The sequence below is a fragment of the Schistocerca nitens genome, chromosome 4, assembly GCF_023898315.1.
Source record: "Schistocerca nitens isolate TAMUIC-IGC-003100 chromosome 4, iqSchNite1.1, whole genome shotgun sequence".
Classification (NCBI taxonomy): Eukaryota; Metazoa; Arthropoda; class Insecta; order Orthoptera; family Acrididae; genus Schistocerca; species Schistocerca nitens.
Genome location: NC_064617.1, coordinates 318,139,304 through 318,160,256, shown reverse-complemented (window position 1 = coordinate 318,160,256; position 20,953 = coordinate 318,139,304). Strand labels below are relative to the sequence as shown.

Genomic DNA, 20,953 nt, shown 5'->3' with positions numbered 1-20,953 from the left:
CTACATTATGCAGGGAGGAGAGGGGTGGGAGTGAAAATTGCCACTCAGATTGCAACAATACGTTCCTTTGCTCCCATTCAAACACACACCAGCAACGTTTGTTCGGTTTTCCGAAACTGTCAAGTACCTATTCCTCATCAGATGGCTTGTCGTGATAAGATCATGTATTTGTGTTCAATGCTGGTGAAAATATAGCCATATGAAATCATCCACTATGGTGTAATCACCTTACATTTCCAGTAGACAGGTGACACTGAGTATCGAGGTATAGTGAGTGTCCAAATCAGTTTTGAAGAAAGAAAGTCTAAGTCGACTAGCATACCCAACGTTACTTACTACGTACCTGGAAATTTTTCTTCCACATTATTTAAATTGCAAATGCATCGTTTCAGATACTTATCGTATACAGGTGACAGAAGTTTAGGGTGAAATATCGTTATTATATCGTGATAAAAGTAATGAGATCAAAACGAATCTCAGACGCCCACAATCAATGTTTTATGGTGTTCGTCGTTCACACGCGCCTGTTTGTTCGTGCGAATTTGCCTGGTTATTTTGCAGTGTTCCATTTTTGAAAGAAGGACGCTATCCCATATATGAGGGACACGACTTGCTTTGTGGTGTCAGGTGCTTTCTTAGTTTCGAGTGTCGTTGAATTTACGTTTCTAATAGTGCCTTCGTTCCAGAGTTGGGACAAGGAGTGAGGAAATCTGATCTACAGGGTCTCCTAGCTAGATGCCATTGTTTGACTGGTTGGTTCCTTGTGGTAGCGACTTGCTTGTCAGCATAATGGCGGAACTTTTTTTGTTTGGTTTGTTTCCATTAGGCTACGCTGATGGATCTTCGCTGGTGTTTGTTTCCTGTGAACGTTTGTTATTAGTTGAGCTGTTGGCTTGGCTTATAACCTGAGCAACATTGATAACGAGGTTTTTGGTCTGTGGGTTGCTGGTCATCTGTAGGACTTCAGCACCTTTCAGTATACGTCATATCATTTACAACTGGAGAGACAGAGAGACAGGCGTTCTTTCTGCAGAGGCTGCAATTTTTTTTTTTTTTCACGCAGCTGAAGCGGAAAAAAACTATTGTGTGGTCCCGTGCATTTAGAGAGTCTGAGTGGCTTATGGCAATATTTTCACATATGCTTCAGGTACAGACAGTTTTTGCAATGGGCTGGGGCATGTTTCGATATATACTGTTCGAAGCACATTCTAGAATACATTAAGTAACGTATTGTTTGATTCTGTTGACTTGGGGAGACAACAGAAATAGGAAGATGAATTAATTGTTTGCTTCCGTTGTAGTTTCTTAAACTGGTTGACATGTCTCACTTGATACTGGTCCTGAACTGGGATTTCTAATGGAAGCTTTTTGATGACTAGGTTTTATTGCTTCTCGTCCGGCATTTGGTTGGTGAGGTACTGTATGTTACTCCTTACCAGGAATCTGTTTGCTTTTCGGTAGTCCTTAACAGTAACAAAGAGATATTTGATTGGTTTTGAAAACGCCCTTCAAGGGCCCGTTGATTACGCCTGTGTTTTATTGAGCTTGGTACATAGCCATAGGAAGAACACTGCTTCTACGAGATGACTGATCATTTTTATTTGCTTTCTGGTTGGGGACATTTAAAAAAGACTGCGTTTCTATAGGATCTTCTATGTTCAGTCCTGCGAAAGCATTTGAAATACTGCTCAACCACGATATTAGGCCTACTGTACTTGGCCGTTATCGGAAACAAGCGGTGATACTAAAGTAAACAAGTACGATGGCGACTAAGGAAAATGCATCCTGCTGTCAATGTTTTCATATCAGTAGCACGTACTATCGGCCCTAATTACGCGCTGACTTCCGATAAGCCACCGGAGCGTCCTGACTTCCAGTTGCAATAATAGTGCGGTCGACTGGTACTTTTATAGGCACTATTGGTAATTATTTTGAACATTTTATACAGTGTAGATATTTTTGGGTACTACTAAGAAGGGATATGAAACTGGATGACGACGTAAAATCAGCATCAGGGAAAGTGAGTGAAAGATTTGTTGACAGGCTTCAGGGAAATGACAGCCGACATCGAGCTCTTCCAATTTTTGTTGTCTCCCAAAGTCAACAGAATCAAACAATGCGTTCAGAAGCACGCAGATCTGTCGAGCCGAGAACTCCTTTTAACACAAATGCTTGGAGAACTGAATTTGGCATCTTTGAAAGGTGACTTAATTCTCGTGAAATCTTTTTTAGAGAGACCTGTATTCGAAGAAGATTATGTGCCCATTATGTTGAAATCATCGTTTATCTCAAGTAGGGACGACGAGGATAAGACAAAGGAGATTATGGCACAGTCCTTTTTCTCACCCTCGTATGCAATAGCAGGGAAAAGGGATAGTAGTGGTACGATGTAACATCCGCCACTGTGTCTACGTAGTTGTTTGTGGATCATAAACGTAGCTGTAGATGTTAATGACGTGGTGTCTTCAGCTGCAGGTGTTCACTGAACTGTCTTCGCTGTCAATGTACATTGGTTAATTAGTTAGATAGTTTCATGCTCCATGGACCATCTGCACCATAAATCGTAATACTGTGGATCTGTCGTCCAAATAACCTACGGAACATGAAGCTAACTAACTAACTAACTAGCTAACTAACTAACCAACCAAGTAACTAACCAACTAACCCATGAGAATTGACAGCGAAGGCAGTCCAGTGACCACATGTAATTGAAGACACCATGTTCTATAGTCCGCAAACAACTGCACAGTGTGATATTGATGTAATTTGCTTATTCAGCGTCTGGGTTGCAACATCCTCTATCTCATCGTTTAATTCCGGGGATGATGTTTCATCGTCTCTTACGATTCTGTATGTGCATTTTATGTTTCTTAATCTTCTGAATCGCTTCGGTGTTACTTTGAACTAGCCGGCCGCGGTGGCCGAGCGGTTCTAGGCGCTTCAGTCCGGAACCGCGCGACTGCTACGGTCGCAGGTTCAATTCCTGCCTCGGGCATGAATGTGTGTGATGTCCTTAGGTTAGTTAGGTTTAAGTAGTTCTACGTTTTAGGGGACTGATGACCTCAGAAGTTGAGTCCCATAGTGCTCAGAGCCATTTGAACCATTTTGCTGTCCCCGAGCAGCCTCTCCTGACACGTCCTAGTATACTCGCCGGTGAGGATCTGTTAAGGGGAGTTAGAATGGAATTTTTTTTTCACATTTTCGGATTTTTTTTACCTCATTATAAAATTTGCAATTTCTGAATAAAATTATATATATATATATATATATATATATATATATATATATATATATATCACTCACATGGGAAGTACTTAATTTTTTAAATATAATCTACACTGGTTGAAAATGTTAAAATTTTTACGTGCATTACTTCAAGATCTAATACATTCGGTTATTTTGTATATAGAAGGCTGTGGATTGCTGTGTTATGAAGGTCATGTCCAGAAGAGGATGGGCACCAGGTTGAGGAAGTTGAAACAAAGTTAGAGAGACAAGAAACTTTCTCACGGTAAAACCATAAGAGGCAGGCTTACAGACAAAATGATTGATGATCTACAGCAGTATTATGGGATTGCCACTAGAAATAATACTGAGGATTTGTTGAAAATGAAGCAGGCAGAATGGGCTACCTTCTTCCACAGACTGCCAACTTATGAAAAACCAGTACACCACCTTTGCCCTCCTGGATCTGATTCATGGTGCAACTACCGCATTGCCCAGTGCATAAACATTCCATCCCAGCAGCAGTCATGGTTATCATAAAACCTATTTACAGAGACCTGGCAAATCCTGAATTACTGAAGAACTGTGTGCATGGTCAGACTCAAAATCCCAATGACTCGTTCAGTAATCTTATATGGACTCGCTTACCACAAAATGTTTTTGTTGGAATGAAGACACTAAAGTGGGGGTCAGTGATGCTGTTATTGCTTTTAATGATGGAAACATTGGTAGGGTGAAAGTGCTACAACATATGGGAATTAATCCTGGAGCAAACTGCATCAGAGAACTTGAAAGAATGGACAAGGTTCGCACAGGTAAAACAGAGTATGCAGCACAGTTAGCCACTAAGGAGTCCAGAAAGAACAAAAAAAAGAAAAAACTTGGAAAAAGATCAAGAGGATTATATACAGTATGGTGCAGGTTGTTTCTGAGTCACTAAAAATAAAACATTAAGCATTTATTAAGTGAGTTACAGTCTTTTGAAACTTTAGAAGCCATCCCTGAACATTTACATTTTCTGTTGCATTTTCCCCTAAATCTCAGAAGCCACTTCAAGAAGAGTATTCAAATTTACAAAAAAAAAAAAAAAAAAAAAAAAAAAAAATGGTTCAAATGGCTCTGAGCACTATGGAACTTAACATCTATGGTCATCAGTTCCCTAGAACTTAGAACTACTTAAACCTAACTAACCTAAGGACGTCACACAACACCCAGTCATCAAGAGGCAGAGAAAATCCCTGAGCACGCCGGGAATCGAACCCGGGCGCGGGAAGCGAGAACGCTACCGCCCGACCACGAGCTGCGGACTTCAAATTTTCAGGGACTAATAACATACATATCCTCAGTCTACTGAACTAAAAGAGGAACAGAATGTTATGTATAATTAAAATCATTTAGGACAACGTACAAAAAATTTTAATTAAAAAATTCTATTTCCGAAAGCAGTTCAGTAGACTCAGAACATACAGTTTAATGTCCTGTAGAAGTTTCGTGTCAATGGCTAGAGTGGTTCCTGAAATACAGGAAAGCCAAGTCACTGAATTTAACATTTTCGGGATAGGGCGTTCCAACGCCCCTTAAATGCAGCGAACGGTGTCGTTGTCCATGCACGATCGTAGCATTAGCTCTGACTCTCCAGATCTTCCTGTCGTGGAAATTCGTATCACTTCCCCTTATAGAGATTTTTCTCTTAACAAAGTGTTGTACGGCGTTTTGTCCAGAAGCAAACTGTATCGCTGCTTAGCGAATATTTTGTCTCGTCATTGTTTCCTTTTCAGCTACGAAAGGTCTTCGACAGTTGTTGGATACATCAGCCCTCTCTGTAAGTACTCTTGTAAACGGTTAAACGGAAGCGCTGTTGTGGAGATAGAATGTTTCAAGCTAGTGTCTTCTGGGGCAGGCATTGCACGACTGCAGGACGTGAACTGATGAGGACCGATTTGTTTACAACCGGTATATACGCTGACGTAACTGTCCGTCCTGCTTTGCATTCCCGTCACACCTATGCATAACGTTTTTCACGTCACTTCGCTTCATGCCTCACGAATTGCGCAGGAGTGTGCGCTCTCAATGAAGGAACGAGGAGGGAAGGGGGAGGGGGAGGGAGGGGAATAAGTCTTGGTCGTGTGCAAGTCGTTCATCACAGGACGCCGTCTGTTATTATATCCCATATCTGCAAGGAACTCATTAAGAAGGCACAAATCATGGTGGTAAACTGTGACACACTCTGAGGTGACAGAAATCGTGGGAAATCTGATAATATCGTGTCGGACCTCCTTTTGCCCTGTCTAGTGCAGCAACTGGACGTGGCATGGACACAACGAGCCGTTGGAAATCCCATAAATAAATAATAACATGCTGCCTCTATAGCCGTCCATAATTGCGAAAGTGTTTCCGGTGCAGGATTTTGTTCACGACCTGGTCTCTCCATTACATCTCATAAATGTTCGATGCGATTCACGTCGGGCGATCTGGGTGGCCCCATCATTCGCTCGAATTGTCTGGACTGTACTTCAGACCAATCGCGAACAACTGTGCCCCGGTGAAGTGGCGCATTTTCATGAAGTCTGTGAATGGCTGTAAATGATCTCAAAGTAGTCGAACACAACCGAGGACCCAATCGATTCCATGTAAACACAGCTCACACCATTATGGAGCCACCATCAGTTTGCACACTACCGTGTCGACAAACTGAGCCCACGGCTTCGTGGCGTCTGCGCCACACTCGAACCCCGCCATCATCTCTTACCAACTGAAATCTGGACACATTTGACCAGGCCACGGATTTTCAGTCGTCTAGGATCCAACCGACATGGCCACGAACCCAGGAGAGAGGGTGCAGGCGATGTCGCGCTGTTAGCAAAGACAAACGCGTTGGTCTTCTGCTGCCATAGGACGCCAACTAACGGATGCGTTCGTCGGACGTCCCACATTGATTTATGCTATTATTTCACGCAGTGTTTTTTTTTATGTTGCAGCGACAACGCTACGCAAACACCAATGCTCTCGATCGTTAAGTGAAGGAAGGCCGCCGGCCACTGCTTTCTCCGTGGTGAGATGCAACGCCTGAAATTTCGTATTCTGGGCACAAAACTCTTGGCACTGTGGATCTTGCAATATTGGATTCTCTATTTCTGAAATGGAATTATCCATGTGTCTAGCTCCAGCTACCATTCAGCGTTATCCGTTAATTCACGTCGTGTGGCCACATTCACGTCCGAAACCTTTCCACGTGAATCACCTGAGTAAAATTACAGCTCCGTCAATGCACTGCCCTTGTATACCTCTTGTAAGCGATACTACTGCCATTTCTTTATGTGCATATTGCTATCCTATGACATCAATCGGTTGTCGTAGTGGGCATGGTTACGAGCGCTGGAAATCTTAGTTAACCTCAAAGTATGAAGAAGAAAGGATGGTACCTCCACCGCGGGAAGGATATGAATTCCTCGAAAGGAAGTACTCGATGTCGAACGTAAAATAGACTCGTGTGATATTTCATTAATCTCCTACCATACACTGCGTAATTAGAATACAGTTTCTCGTAACTCGCACTGGTGGTGACGCAAGAACAGACGGAACTGCTCAGACAGTATATATGAAGATGGTACCTGTTCTTTCGGACATGTCCGAAAGAACAGATAACCTCTTCATATATATACGTATATATTATTATCCCGCACTATATTCATAGTGCCCCTGCCCATTATACTCATTGCTCGCGGCTTTATTGCCGATTCCCGTAAGAGTTCGGGCACTGTTTGTGCATCTGCGCACTATATATATATATATATATATATATATATATATATATATATATATATATATAGTTAGGCTTCCCGGCCAATTGACCATCTTCTACTGTGCAGATGCACAAACTGTATATATACGGCAGTAAAGCTGCGAGTAATGAGTATAATGGTCAGGGGCACTATGAATATAGTGCGGGACAATAAGTTGCGAATGTGGGTCTTACAGGAGGCGTGCCAGAGATAAGTCCTTGCAGTCGCACTATCCTCTGTGTTCTCGGTGGCTCAGATGGATAGAGCGCCTGCAATGTAAGCAGGAGATCTCGGGTTCGAGTCCCAGTCGGGGCACACATTTTCAACTGTCCCCGTTGACTTACGTCAACGCCTGTTTGCAGCTTAGGGTATTTATTTCATTGTAAACAGGCAGTTCCGGAGGCATATGTCAGCGGAGATCACGAAGTGAACGAATAACCAAAAAAAGTCCAGAGTGTAGCAAAGTCGTCTTAAGTGTACACGACAATCCAGAGAGCAGTCTAAATCACAAACATAAATCAGGCAAGGTCAAAACTCTACTGTTCAGTGGCTCGTAACTAGAGGCTTCAGTGATTAGCGACGGACTGCCTAGCAATAGCGAGGGACTGCCTAGCAATAGCTGAGCTGCGGTGTTTAGCGATAATCGATCATCAGAGGCCGTCGCCACCTCACGTACTGTATTTGCGGCTGCGCCTGTGCCCCGTGCAGACGCGAACCACGGATCTCATCTGCAGCCCGAGGATCTCTGGCGTGTTCTCCCATCGATAGTTGGCTACTGAAGCTGAGTTTAGTTGCAGCTAACGAAACAAGCTCACAGATCATCATCATATCATCTCCATCATATCATCATCTCCATCATATCATCATCTCCGTCATATCATCATCTCCATCATATCATATCATCATCATATCATATCATATCATCATCATATCATCATCATTACAGACTTTTCATTGCATTACTGTCTTTAGTTATGCTAGTCTTGCACGTTTTCTAATGACATCTGTGCTCCTTCCATCAGGCAGTGCCCTCGGTCCCTTCCCCTCTCCCCTTAAACCAATCAATCAACCAACCAACCAACCAACCCTCGGTCTTCCATTATCTGTAACAAACATCTCGATACGCCTGGCTTTCGGATGAGAGCTCACGGTGGCTGGGACTGGCGATGAATGCTTGCGTGCGGTGCATTTGTTATGTACGCTATTTCGACGACATCACTTCTGCTTATGGGCAATTATCATGGCTACGTGCCGATAACCATAGAGATTACCGTACACTGTGGTTGGTGTATCGTCTTCTCAATCATTGCACCCCTCTCTATTTATCTTCAACCCTTTCACTACTTTTCAGACAACATAGTAAAATACTTTGTCTCAACTAAGTAACATCCTTTCTGTATCTATATGTACACTGAGCAAGCAGTGAAGGAAACCAAAGAAAAATTTGGGTTAGGAACTGAAGATAAGGAGAAGAAATAGAAACTTAGAGAATTGCCGATGACCCTGCAATTCTGTCAGAGACAGTAAAGGCCTTGGAATAGCAGTTGAACGAAACAGAGAGAGTATCGAAAGAATGATATAAAATAAACATCAACAAAAGCAAGACAAGGATAACGGAATGTGGTCGAATTAAATAAAGTGACGCTGAGGGAATTAGACTAGGCAATGAGACACTTATAGTAGTAGATGAGGTTTGCTATTTGAGCAGCAAAATAGCTGACGATAGGAAGTCTTTTCTGAAAGTATTTGTATGGAGTATAACCATGTACGGAAGTGAAACGTGGGCGACGAACAGTTTAGACACAGAGAGAATAGAAGCTTTTGAAATATGGTTGAGGATTAGATGGGTAGATTACAAAATTAATGAGGAGGAACTGAATAGAATTGGGAAGAAAAGAAATTTTGGCGCAACCTGACTAGGAGGGATCAGCTGATAGGACGCATTCTGAGACATCAACGGATCACTAGTATTTGAGGGAAGCGCGTGTGGTGGGGTGGGGGATGGTGGGGGGTAAAAATCGTAGAGGGAGGACAAGATATGAATACAGTAAGCAGGTTCAGAAGGAGGAGGAGATTTGTGTTTAACGTCCCTTCGACAACAAGCTCATTAGAGACGGAGCACAAGCTCGGATTAGGGAAGGATTGGGAAGGAAATCGGCCGTGCCCTTTCAGGGGAATCATCACGGCATTTGCCTGAAACGATTTAGGGAAATCACAGAAAACCTAAATCAGGATGGCCGGAGACGGGGTTTGAACTGTTGTCCTCCCGAATGCGAGTTCAGTGTGCTAACCACTGCGCCACCCCGTTCAGTGATTCAAAAGGATAAAAGTTTCAAACGTTAATCGCAGATGAGCCTTTTACAGGATAGAGTAGCATGGAGAGCTGCATCAAACCAGTCTTCGGACTGAGTCTACAACAACACATCACTACACAACACTAAATTGTTCTCTGTATCAGGAACCCGACTTTGGAACAATCTTCCTCAAAATGTTGGAGAAATTAAAATCCTTTCAAACTTAAAAAGACAGCTAATGGCCTACCGTCTATCACAATAGCTATCTCTTCTTGCTGCTCCAAAAATGGTTCAAATGGCTCTGAGCACTGTTGGACTTAACATCTGAGGTCATCAGTCCCCTAGAAGTTAGAACTAGTTAAACCTAACTAACCTAAGGACATCACACACATCCATCCCCGAGGCAGGATTCGAACCTGCGACAGTAGCAGTCTCGCGGTTCCGGACTGAAGCGCCTAGAACCGCACGGCCACCGCGGCCGCCCTCTTGCTGCTCCCCCCACCACTTTTCCCTCCCATTGTCTACAGAGTTCTCTATTTAAACTCTCTTCTTTCCTAGCAGCCATTATCACCTTCATTTCAAACCTCTTCTCTTTCATTATCCCTTACAGTTATTCTGATACCGAACAAGGCTTCAAAAGTGTTAAAGTAATTAGTATCAATTTAATGCCAACATTATTTTATTATTATTAGTGATACTACAAATGTCTCTAAGCACTATGGGACTTAACATCTGAGGTCATCAGTCCCCGAGACTTGGAACTACTTAAACCTAATCAAGGACATCACACACATCCATGCCCAAGGCAGGATTCGAACCTGCGACCGTAGCAGCAGCGTAGTTCCGGACTGAAGCGCCTAGAACCGCTCGGCCACAGCGGCCGGCTTATTGATACTATTAATATTATTGCAAATTATTGATTTTTATTGATAATGCAAATTATTATTATTATTGAGTCTGCTCTGTAATAACTAATCAATATAATTCTTAATTTCTCCATTACTTTATGATCATTATAAGTGTTACTATTATTATTAATATTATTGAGCTATTTTTATTAATAATTCAAATTATTATTGTTATTGTTATGTAAGATTTCTGTAAGTGTTGTTCCTGGCCAGTTGTAAGAGAGAGCCTTAAGGCCCTAATCTGGACACACTAAATAAGTAATAAACATATAAAGAAATAAGTGTTCTGCCAGCCTTCACATCATTTTCGCTACATTCGTAATTGTGATGTCCACTCCAGTCTGCTCCCAGTTCCATTTCTTTATCTTCCAGTCTCTGCAAGTGATTACCAAAATGCGACTGTTCATTCCATGTTCTAGCAGTAGTGGACACTAGAAGATCCTGAGGAAGATCCCAGCAGAGGGGTCGAAACGTCGATCATTTTAGAAGAAACATGACGCGGCCTAATAACCCAGAAGATTTTAACTTCAGTGACAATGGCCACGGAAGCCTGCAGACTTACATAAGCCTGCAGACTTACATGTTCATTTCATGCTTAACAGCCCTCAGTTTTTAAACGGTTTTCGCTTTGAAAGCCCGTTTCTCACTTTCGTAAAAACTCTTAATTCACAATCAAAATTTTGTTTTTTATACAAACTGGAAGATCCATCTTGGAAACATGGTTCAGTTCCAGCTGCTGAGATTTTTCCGGGTTGGACATCTTCGGAGGTGCTCCTGGTTGTGCTGAATCTTGCCGACCGAAGATGTCCAACGTAGCCTTGGACGAAACGTCAGGGATTGAAGAGTTCCATGGACCACGGCCATACAGCCATGAAAAATTCTCAGCTGCTGAAACATCCGGTCGTGAAAGCCTTCATTGTATAATGGTTCAGTTCATCTTCAGAACTTCAGTCCAATTCTAGCCTTCTGTTCATCTTTTTGCCTGTCAGCTTGTCTGGCTGTTATGCAGAGGACCCAGGTTCGATTCCCAGTACTGCCAGAGCTCTTTCCTTGGAAAGAGGACTGAACCAGAGTGGTTCAAATGGCTCTGAGCACTATGGGACTTAACATCTGTGGTCATCAGTCCCCTAGAACTTAGAACTACTTAAACCTAACTAATCTAAGGACATCACACACACATCCATGCCCGAAGCAGGATTCGAACCTGCGACCGTAGCGGTCACGCGGTTCCAGACTGAAGCGCCTAGAACCGCACGGCCACACCGGCCGGCTGAACCAGAGTGCACTCGTGATGTCAACTGAGGAGGTTCTTCAGTGAGAAGTAGCTGCTCCAAGGTCATGAAAGCCGATAACGGCCGGAAGAGCAACGTGCTGACCCCATGACCCTCCATGCCACATCCAGCTAGGCCATTGACAGAGGATAACACGATGGTCGGTCGGTCCCGATTGGCCCAGCAGGTTCAGAACGCGGAGCTATACTTTTGCTTTTATCTTTTTTCCTGCCGCTACCCACAACTGCTCTAAAACAAAAAATCATCATTAGTTTGAATGATCACAAATAGATGTGCGGAACACTTACAGTGATGTCTCTTGATATTGCGTCGTATGTGTACCAATTTACCGTCTCTTGACACTGCGTCACGTGTGTACTAAGTCCGATAGAAATTGCTCAACGCATTTTGGAGCTACGGTGGAACATGGCCTACTACATATTGAGCAATTTCTATCAGACTTGGTACATACATAACGCACACACTATCACGAGACAATTATATTATATTTTTGATCGTAAGACCCTGATGATTAGTGATTGTGGACACAATAGGAAAAAGAGTTAACATCAAAAGCAAAACATTCTGTCAAATTTGGTACACATACTAACAAGGGAACCTCCCCATCGCACCCCCCTCAGATTTAGTTATAAGTTGGCACAGTGGATAGGCCTTGAAAAACTGAACACAGATCAATCGAGAAAACAGGAAGAAGTTGTGCGTAACTATGAAAAAAAATAAGCAAAATATACAAACTGAGTAGTCCATGCTAACATATATAACATTAAGGATAGTAGTACTCAGTAGCGCCGTGGTCCTGTGGTTAGCGTGAGCAGCTGTGGAACAAGAGGTCGTTGCTTCGAATCTTCCCCCGAGTGAAAATTTTAATTTTTTATTTTCAGACAATTATCAAAGTTCAGGCACACACACACAATCAACTTCGCTCTCCAAAATTCCATGACATGTTCAGATTTGCTTGGACATATGCAGGATTTGACGGTCTACACACGGAAAAATTTGAAAACGTTAAAAACATAGTTTTGACAGAGCACAGGGAAAACTGTGCGACTGTTGCAGTTTATCTGACAAACTCTTATGTTTTCATCACTTTTTTGGGAGTGATTATCACATCCGCAAGAAAATCTAAATCGGGCAAGGTAGAAGAATCTTTTTACCCATTCGCCAAGTGTACAAGTTAGGTGGGTCGACAACATATTCCTGTCATGTGACGCACATGCCGTCACCAGTGTCGTATAGAATATATCAGACGTGTTTACCTGTGGAGGAATCGGTTGACCTATGACCTTGCAATCAAATGTTTTCGGTTCCCATTGGAGAGGCACGTCCTTTCGTCTACTAATCTCACGGTTTTGCGGCGCGGTCGCAAAACACAGACACTTAACTTATTACAGTGAACAAAGACGTCAATGAACGAACGGACAGATCTAACTGCGAAAATAAAGATATTAAATCTTTCACTCGAGGGAGGACTTTAACCAAGGATCTCTCGTTCCACTGCCGCTCGCGCTAACCACGGGACCACGGCGCTCCTGATCTCACACTGTCCTTGATGTTGCTTATCTTGCACATAGACTACTCAGTTTGTATATTTTGCTTATTTTTTTCATAGTTCCACACAACTACTTCCTGTTTTCTTGATTGACCTGTGTTCAGTTTTTCAAGGCCTATCCACTGTGCCAACTTATAACTAAATCTGAGGGGGGTGCGATGGGGAGGTTCCCTTGTAAGAACTATCTGGGGAAAAAATGCAGTGAGGCTAACACAGAGTTAGGGGTGACAGTGAGGGTAGGGTTGGAAAGGAGATAGGTAAGTGAGAAACCCTGGGAAGCATGGAGAAATTTCAACCAGCATTAGTATACATATCGCTTATTGTATAGAAAAGAGTACCTTTTGGATAATGCACCCCTGCTTCTCTAGCTATGGTCTTGTGGACAGGCACAGTTCCAAGGTTGTGTTCTAGGGAGATCACAGTTCCTAATTTTTCTTCCCACCCCCCCCCCCCCCTCCCCACTCTCTTTTGACAGCCAGAAATGCCTACGATTTACTAATAACAAAAGTAATATGTGAAAATGTTTTAAGGTAATAATAATAATAACAATAATTTAGTTGTGCCACAAAATAATGTACTTGGCATAGCCAGGTAAAATTAAGATGCCTTCCCTGGTAATGCCAGAAGCCACAGAAGGGGGTCAGGCAACAAAAACCAGGTAGAATTCGAACAGGAAATCCTCGCTGATGTAACAAGTGCTAAACTGCATCATGAAGGCAGTCACTTCACAGTGTCACCAGACCAGGTGGTGTGAGGTGCCAAAGTACAGTCACAGCAGAAAGACAAAGCGACCAAAATGTGTGTGGCCTGATTTCCCCAGCCCCAGGCCGCAGCTCTGTGAAGGGTTGAGTCGAAGAAACCAGTGCAGTAGCACAACAATGTTACGGGACTGTTTTTCAGAATGGACCCAAACACATTACAACACTTACAACCCGATGTTTTCTGTACTGTTGTAATTGCAGCTCTAAGTGGACTAAGCCTGTCAGTATAGACAAACCTTTTTATGTACACTTGTCCACACTTCAACACCTGACCTGCTACCCAGGGGAAAATATGCGTTTATGACTTGTATGTGCCACCCATTCCTGGAGGTACTACCCAACCTAAAAACATATGATTCGTAATAGCTATAATTGTTAGTCTGAAAATGGCGTAAATACTGATTTACTGTTGTTCAGTGGACTGTCCTGAGTCACCAATAGAAATATCTTCACTTATACCCGTTGCACCCTTTATACAAGCGCAATAACATTTCGTTATTTGCTATTTTTCCTGCTGTTGCCGTTTTAACCGCTAGCAGTGTAGATTAGCTGTCGTTCCCCCCACCCCCTCGCCTTCACCCAGGGATTCTCACTGTCTCTTCCCCTGCAGAGCTGTCTCAGCAGTAAGGGCCGTAATGATGGACGAGCGACAAGCGTCCCCCCCCCCCCCCCCCCCGCTCCGCCCACCAGTCCGGGGTCGCCATTAAGCGGACAGGAGGCGGCTCGCCGGCTGCAAGCCCCTAAAAGGTCGCCCCACTGCTTCTTTGGCGCAGAGTGACAAATGCCTTTCCTCATTAGGGGAGGGCAGCTTTCAACGCGACAGGTTTCGCTTGCGAGATGATCGTGTCAGTATTACAGGCGGACCCCGAAGTGGCAAGATATTTCTGCGAAGTGGTGACGAGTTCTTGAGTAGGTGGTATTGATAGGCGACAAAGAGCACCGAAGAAAATTCTCAGAATAGGCTGTAGCTGCCGCTAGAAACAATTTAGAAATCAGTAGTGTGGATGCTGATCAAAAAATTTCACGTAAATACTTGTGTGCCAAAAGCATGAGTTGCATTACAACCTCCCAGTTACCTTCGCGTATTGGCGCAGCCATGGAAACCACTCTGCACAAGTAAGGATCCACAGGGAGTGTCCATGATCCTTTCCCTTTCCTCCGTTCTCCCATTTTATAGAATATTTTACTAAACGCTTTTATATTTTTATGTAGATCAATTTTTAGCCACGCGGGGTAGCCGTGCGGTCTAGAGCGTCTTGTCACGGTTGGCCTGGTTCCCCTCACCGGAGGTTGGGGTTCTCCCTCGGGCATGGGTGTGTGTGTATTGTTCTTAGCGTAAGTTGGGTTAAGTAATGAGTAAGCCTAGGGACCGATGGCCTCAGCAGTTTGTCCCATAGTCCTTACGACAAATTTCCAAAATTTTCCAATTTTCAAATTTCGCAGCTAACTCGTGGTCGCACAGATGGACCTCGCCATGTACGTCGTGAGCAGCCTATTGCACACAGTTTGAGTCGTGATACGACGTCCTGTGGCTGCACGAAGCGATTTATTCAACATGGTGGCATTGCTGTCAGGGTTACTCCGAGCCATAATCCGTAGGTAGCGGTCATCCACTGCAGTAGAAGCCTTTGGGCGGCCTGAGCGAGGCATGTCATCGACAGTTCCTATCTCTCTGTATCTCCTCCATGTCCTAACATCGCTTTGGTTCAAACCGAGACGCCTGGACACTTCCCTTGTTGACAGCCGTTCCTGACACAAAGAAACAATGCGGACGCGATCGAACCGCGGTATTGACTGTTTAGGTATGGCTAAACTACCGACAAAACGAGCCGAGTACCTCCTTCCTGTTGGAATGCCTGCAACTGATCGGCTGTCGGACCCCCTCCGTCTAATAGGCTCTGCTCGTGCATAGTTGTTTACATCTTTGGAATGGTTTAGTGACATCTCTGAGATACAATATCCATCTTCTTCAATATCCATCTGTCTTCAGGAGTTCTGGGAACCGGGGTGATGCAAAACTTTTTTCATGTGTGTAAAACCCAAATTAGACTACACAAACAACAATACGCTTTTAGTAAATCCATGCACTGAAGACTGCAACTTTATAAAGTTAATTAGCATGGAAAAAACAGGAAAAGTGTAAAATAGATAACACAGTTAACGAGGAACACGAAATGCGAAAAATCGCTTTCTTAGTACATCTGCCACGCTGTAAGTGGGCGAGGATGGAATCGAAGCGATTATTAAACGTTGAATATGAAGGAAACCAGGAAACAAAATGAGGGTAAGAAAATAGCGAGTGGAGTTGTGGACGCTAGAAAATGTAGTGTCAAGTGGAGAAATCGTAACATTTACGACATATTCTTCTGTTTGAGTTCAACAGAGGGGTAACAGCAAACAGCAGCGGAGGCAACCAAAAACATTTGCGCCGTGTATGTTGAAACTGTTATTGAACAGAGGGCTGAAAAAAAAAGTTTTGTCATTTTAAGGAGGAACTCTCCACGTTCAGAAGACTTTCGGGGTTTGCTGAAGATTGATTAAACGCTTTAATCCACAATGATCCATGTCAGTGTACTTGTGAACTGGCAAAACTGATGAACTGTGATGATTCCACCATCCTGCGGCAATTGCATGTAATGGGGATGGTTCAAAAAATCGTATCTGTGGGTATCGCATGGTCCGCAGCTCGTGGTCGTGCGGTAGCGTTCTCTCTTCCCATGCCCGGGTTCCTGGGTTCGATTCCCGGCGGGGTCAGGGATTTTCTCTACCTCGTGATGACTGGGTGTTGTGTGATGTTCTTAGGTTAGTTAGGTTTAAGTAGTTCTAACAAGGGAACCTCCACATCGCACCCCCCCTCAGATTTAGTTATAAGTTGGCACAGTGGATAGGCCTTGATAAACTGAGCACAGATCAATTGAGAAAACAGGAAGAAGTTGCGTGGAACTGTGAAAAAATAAGCAAAATATACAAACTGAGTAGTCCATGGGCCACATAGGCAACATCATGGACAATGTGAGCTCAGGGGCGCCGTGGTCTCGTGGTAGCGTGAGCAGCTGCAGAACGAAAGGTCCTTCGTTCAAGTCTTCCCTCCAGTGAGAATTTTACTTTCTTTATTTTTACATCGTTATTATCTGTCCGTTCGTTCATTGACGTCTCTGTTCACTGTAATAAGTTTAGTGTCTGTGTCTTGCAACCGCATCGCAAAACCGTGCGATTAGTAGACGAAAGGACGTGCCTCTCCAATGGGAACCGAAAACATTTGATCGCAAGGTCATAGGTCAACCGATTCCTCCACAGGAAAACACATCTGATATATTCTATACGACACTGGTAACGGCATGTGCGTCACATGACAGGAATATGTTGTCGACCCACCTAACTTGTACACTTGGCGAATGGGTAAAAAGATTCTTCTACCTTGCCCGATTTAGGTTTTCTTGTGGATGTGATAATCACTCCCAAAAAAGTGGTGAAAACACAATAGTTTGTCACATAAACAGAAAATAAAAAAATTAAACTTTTCACTCGATGGAGGATTTGAACCAAGGACCTCTCGTTCCGCAGCTGCTCACGTTACCACGAGACCACGGCGCTCCTGTGTTCTTAGAGTCCTTGACGTCGCCTATCTTCCCAGGAACTACTCAGTTTGTATATTTTGCTTATTTTTTCACAGTTCCACACAACTTCTTCCTGTTTTCTCAATTGATCTGTGTTCAGTTTTTCAAGGCCTATCCACTGTGCCAACTTATAACTAAATCTGAGGGGGGTGCGATGGGGAAGTTCCCTTGTAAGTTCTAGGGGACTGATGACCATAGATGTTAAGTCCCATAGTGCTCAGAGCCATTTGAACTATTTTTGTACCGCATGGTCTGAGCAAAAATCACAAAAATCAGCCAGTAGCCATATGTGCATCTCTGCTTGCTCTTGATCAATTGGCCCGTGAACATCACCCACCATTTCTCTGCTGTATCATTATGGTAGCATAAGGAAAAGAAAGTAATGCCTGATTCCAAAGAAAGCAGCAATTCCCCGTACAAAGACCTGCGCGCATCCACAAAAGATAATATTATGCATGTTTGGAACAGTGACCGTATAGTGTAGTACAAACTGCTTCCCTGATGTGTACCCATCACTGCTGACATTCATTGTCAACAATTTAAACGTCTTGCAGACGCAGATCAAGAACAACGGCCAGGAATACTGCGTGATGCGATGCTACCCCACGCCCACCTGCATTCTGCTAGACTGACAAAACGCACTATACAAGAGATGGGTTGGGAAGTCATTTCGCACGCATCTTATTCACCTGATATTGCACCCTCAGATATTCACGTTTTCCGCTTTCTGTCGAACAACATTTAAAGACCTTGCTTTCGGGATGAAAATGCATTCCGAACATGGTTCGACGAGTTCTTCGCCTCAAAACCATGTGATTTCTACAGTCGCCGAATCGAAAAGTTACCGCAGCGTTGGCAAACTGTTGTAAATAGTGAAGGAGAATATATTATTGACGACTAAAATCTCTGTTACGTGTATCTGTGGTGTTTTTTAAACTTATGGAAAAAACTACGAACTTATGCACCAACCTAATGCTTCCCAGGAAGGTACACCTTGTTCCTTGCATCCTACTTTAACTTATAGCTTAATTATCTAACAAAATAAGTGTCGCAGCTTGTAACAATGGTCGAACGGGTAATACAGATGAACACAAAAAGTCATCTAGAAGTGTCTACCTATTTTCACTATATTACAAGCGCTCATGGTGCTTCCAGACGGAATGTCTTCGGATGCAATAAAATCTTTTAATATAATAGCAATAAATTGTTAAATTACCCTTAGTACTTCGATGTAGCATAACTTTCAAGAAATTCCAATTCAGAGGAATACATAACTTGGAAAGGATTCATCTGATAGTTAAGAAGTATGATTTAAGAACAATAAAGACTAAGTTACGAACTCGCACACCTTTGACGATGTCATAACTTACACGACATAGTATCACTGTGTAGACTCATAATTGTCAGTGCTTCATTTAATAGGCCTACAAATATTGTAACCATAGGTCTGCAGACCATGGCAGTACGAGCATGTAAATAAGGGAAAACCCTGTTTATTTCAATCGCTTCTGCCTATGTTCGGGAAAATCTGTCTCGTTGTTGCTTTTTCCTCGTTCGAGGGCTTTCTACCTTGTCTTAGTCAACATCTTGTGAACTTCCGGTTCCACTTGTCTATTGACGAACCGTGTCGGATTCGTTGCTGGCAGGAGGTACATTTAGCCTCTGACAGGGCGCCTCCATACGGCTTCATTGTTTCTTACATCTAGCCAGGCCGCAAGCACATCAACCGGGGTGAGCCTCCCGGCAAGCAACTGAAAAGTGTCCTGTCTAAAAAATTTCTGCTAATTTGCTAGAATTTCTCACCGGGACAAGATTTTCATTCTACTATGGTCCCCGAAAGTTAGTTGAAAAATTTGAAACCTGAAATATGTAAAAATAAAAAAGTTATCTGTGTAAAAATGTAAACGCTCCAAATTTCAAATGAGTTGATGCACACTATGTGGAAGGGACGAGATTAAGATTCGACAACCAACCTTTAAGCACCAAATTCGGGAAAATCTCCCAAGTAGACAAATTCGAGTAGATAGGGGAAATTATTGAGCAAGGGGGCTAAACCGAGAAGCTAACAAAAAAAGAATTACAAAACTACAAAGAACATGCGACATTACCATATCTTCGGAACTGTCGATGTCACCTTCCATTTGATTAATTAATAAAAATTATATCAGGGGAGAGGGTTCTACCTAGAGGATAGTGTACCTAGGGACACATAATGTTTTCTGATGATACTTCAGTCCCGTGACTGATTTTAGAATCACACGAAGGCCTGCGCACTAGAGGCCGCCATAAGCAGTTTCCGCCATTTTCTACAGTTTCTGTCGCTGTCAGACATAAGGGTCGGTGATGTGCACCATTTGCAAGTATTTCGCCTTTTACACATTTAAGTGTTTTTTTTAATAGTAATATTTTACGCTATTTGGGATATACTGTTAATTCTTCAGTTACAGTATTTCTTAGTGAGTAAAATGCTATACATTTTTAGAACTGTTTCTGTAACATAGTGACGCTTAAGCCATACTTCGCCAGTCGTGCACCATCTTGTACCTTGAAACAAAAGAAGGTCCTTTACCATGGAAGATGTGGTACTTGCAAACGAACTGAGTTTTTTTAAACTGCTTTGAAAATGGAAATTTGTCTTAGTTTCCCATAGCTTTCATTTTAAAATGTATTTAACTTTTAACTGGTTTTAGATATTACTTCCCTTCAATTTGCTTTCATTTACTGGTTTTTGGCATGCAGTGGAGTAATGATGTTAATAGACAGACGATTAAATACGATACTGACAAGATTTTCTCGACTTCAACACTTTTAAATTTCGGCAGAATATATGTTTCTAGCTACATGGGAATTTGTACCTTGGAACATGTTTCCACGGTTGGAAAAATCTCAGTTTTTCGGGCTAGGTTTTGTAATTTACGAAAAAGACTGCTGCAAATTAAAAGTGAATTCTATCATTTAAAAATGTAATAAGAAAAAATGTTAATCAATTTAAATGTCCGTCTCTATAGCAACTGTAATTACATTGACTTGGAATAATGACCGCGGACTCATACAATGATTTTATGTTATCTGAAATTAATATTTATCAAGTTTCTGTTATAGGACGGGATAGAGGTAAGTGAACTACACTGTTCAGCCAGAATATTATGACAACCTACCTAACAACCGGTATGTTCACCTTTGGCACGGATGACAGCGGCGACGTGTCGTGTCTTGAAAGCAACGAGGCCTTGATAGGTCGCTGGAGGGAGTTGGCACCACGTCTGTAGACACAAGTCACCTAATTCCACAAATTCCGGGGAGGGGGGACGATGAGCTCTGACGCCACGTCAATCACAGCCCAGATGTGTTCGGTTTCACATCTGGCGAGTTGTGAGGGCCAGCACATCAACTGGAACTCGCCACTGTGTTCGTTTAACCACTCCATCACACCCCTGGCCTTGTGACGTGGAGCATTATTTTGTTGAAAAAATGTCACTGCCGTCCGGAAACATGATCGTCATGTAAGGGTGTATGTGGTCTGCA

The 20,953-nt window shown here is 42.9% G+C and overlaps 1 protein-coding gene across 1 annotated transcript in view; it reads right to left on the bottom strand.

The window, feature by feature from the left end:
* The window catches only part of LOC126253554 (integrin alpha-PS2-like), a 392,425-nt gene that overhangs the window by 108,713 nt on the left and 262,759 nt on the right, over positions 1-20,953 (bottom strand). The gene's annotated exons all lie outside the window — the stretch shown is intronic.